This window comes from Nymphalis io, chromosome 3 (assembly GCF_905147045.1).
Source record: "Nymphalis io chromosome 3, ilAglIoxx1.1, whole genome shotgun sequence".
Taxonomy (NCBI): Eukaryota; Metazoa; Arthropoda; class Insecta; order Lepidoptera; family Nymphalidae; genus Nymphalis; species Nymphalis io.
In genome coordinates this window covers 10,307,396-10,310,354 of record NC_065890.1, presented here as the reverse complement: position 1 = coordinate 10,310,354, position 2,959 = coordinate 10,307,396, and positions in this window count along the sequence as shown.

The following is a 2,959-nucleotide window of genomic DNA, read 5'->3' as shown; positions in this document are numbered from 1 at the left end:
TGTTGAAAAAAAAGTATGTAAATGGTTGAAGATCAATCAATGCCTCACAAAGAGTGCCCCTAAGTTGCGTTCAACGACCTTTTGGTTCTTACCAAAAGATTAAAATTTTGACATGAAAAGACAAATATCCTCCTATGTATATATAACACAATATTGACTAGAAAATAAGTTGTAGTTGATGAATTTATCATGTTATTTCTATACAAGATTAATATGGTTTTAGAGCTTTAACCATCTTAATTAGACACTTATTCGATAAAAAATATTGCTATTTATATTTCGCCTTTAATAACAAATAATTTGAGACATTCTATTTGCTTTACACAACTTTTATTTCCGCAGACATTCCTAAAGGGCAGTTTTATATCTAGGATTAGAGTTTCTGAGGTCAACACACGAGCATGTTCACTGGGAATTCGAAGTGACAGAACAATTTTGTGAAAAATACGTTACATGAATAACAAAATACAATCTCGCCTTTATATTTTTCGCCTTATATATCGCCTTTATTTATACTCTTTTTTTACAATCTAAGTATATTCCAATATCAAGTATTAAATGAACTCCTACAGACTTAAATAGGTAAGATTGAATAGAAATAATTTGTTTGAATGCTAAAGCGCTTTAAGTTCCATGACAAAATGTAGATTTCATATTCACTTTTAGGCTTTTAATCAAAGTAACGCGTGTCATTATTCTATTTATCAACCGCATGGGTCGGAAACACATTTCTCGCTTCAGTGCACTCGTAATCTTGTACAACTTCCTCTGCGTGGTTTGTTTTTGTCCTTCCTGTCCCTCGAACCTTATCTAATGAACATTTCAATTACATGAGTTCGTAACTAATACGCAACTTGAATTGACATTTTGTTATAAGTTTAGTGACTGCACTTCAATTATTTTAAAAATACAACTATTTTTATATGTTTTTGCTATGGATAATCAGATCATAATTTTAAAAATATATTTGTGTTTGTTGGTCTCGGTGTAACCGAACGAAAACAAGATTGAGATTGAAGAAATTTTATAGTTTCAATGCTGCATTTATTATAGAAAAAGTTGGTTGCTACTGTTAGGTTGTAGATAATATCTATTATTACAATTAAATAATTTGTATCATGTTTTTTTGGAACGATAAGATTCATAATGTTGGATTGTTACCTTAATTCAACATCTTAGTGAAAAAGTGTTCTTGCAGAAATTTTCTCTAAAAATTAAATAATAAAATGACGAATTATTCGTGTCGTAAATACGAATATGACAGTTACCAGTTAAGTTCTTGAGATTTGATATACGAGTATATACAAAAAAATACGACATACCTACTAGCTAGTTCTAAATAAATTTAAAGAAGGGCCTTTTCTCAGTAATGATATCTACTGGCTATTAATATTAATAATTAAATTATTATTGTAACACAATACCATCAGTAACATTTAAATTATAACTGACAACAGTAAATTAAAGACAGTGTTTATATTCTCTATGATTGTAACGCTTACGTCAGCTAGTGTCAAAATCAAAAATAATTTATAAATGATAAATTTTTATGTTGACTTTTTTGACTAACGTTATTTTTCACTACACAAAGGATAACGTAAAAATGCAAACGAGGACAACAATAGTACTGCAAGAGGCATGCAACAGCAGCCACTGACATCGTGTTCCAAAAACACAAATATTGATGCAAGAGAATCCCTAGATATTGCACTAACGAAACCTGATGACATAGAATTGTTTTACACGGCAAGTTTACACTTTTTAAAAAGTAGACTTAATGAGAAAACGCTCGGTAGTTCTTCAAAACATCTCCCAATTACCCAACGAGGCTTGCCAGCACCTTCAAATCAACAAACCAATAAAATAAAAACTGAAAGTCGTCCATCTCTTTCTATGCATCAAATTCTACCCTTTCCTAAATCGAAACGGGAGGGTTTCATAACACGTGTAATTAATTCGTTGCGAAGGTATAAAAGAAAATAGCTCAGATGACTTAGAAATGTGAAAAACTAAAACTATTTATTAGTTTCCCCGCTGTGAACGGTTTCACAAGGATCGGAGAACGTTCCAGAAAGTAAAGAGATAGCGAATACGAAGAGCCAAGAACACTTCTGTCAAAGCTTGAAATTGGATGATAGATAAGTTTTTTCTACATTACTTTTTATGATTTGTTGCGACATGTATTTAAATACATATTCGGCTTATTATTTTATTTATTTGTTTAATTGTTATCAATAATGTCAGGAAAAAATCAAGCAAAATTTTATAAACCGTCGTAATGTTTTTTATTTTTTATTTCATTAATTACTAAGGAATAATATTTTAAGAACATTGACATAAAAACCATCTAAATTAATTATCAATGTTTAAAATTACACTCGATACTCATACTCACGAGTAAATGTATCTGTACCCTATTTCTTATATATTATTTTCGAAGTGTTCAGATATGTATGGTTTCTTAATTACTCACGCATTCCAGGCTGAGCTGAAGCGAACAAGTTGGTTTCCCGAGGACCTACTTTTGTTATAATAGCATTATAGCTCCTGTCTATGTACATACACTGTGTTAGTTTGTATCAGTATATTAAAAAATATTAGCTGGGATTTCAAATTCTGCTTCCACTCGTTAATTTCTTTTTTTTCTAAAGGAGACTGGCGGTCTTGTAATGGGCCATGATGGTGAGTATTCACCACCCCCCATAGACATTGTCGCGGTAAGAAATATTAACCATTCTTTAAATCGCCAATGCGCCACCAACCTTGGCAACTATGTAAGTTGTTATATCCAATGTGCCTCTCGTTACACTGGCTCAAGTGACCGAGGTTAATGCTAGTACTAAGATAACCTTAAGAAGGTATGTTAAATATTAATTAAAAACCAAAAATTTAATGCTTGAGCTTTAATCATTAAGTTTGTTACAAAAGTAATGCATTTTCAGACTATACTTAATTCTTA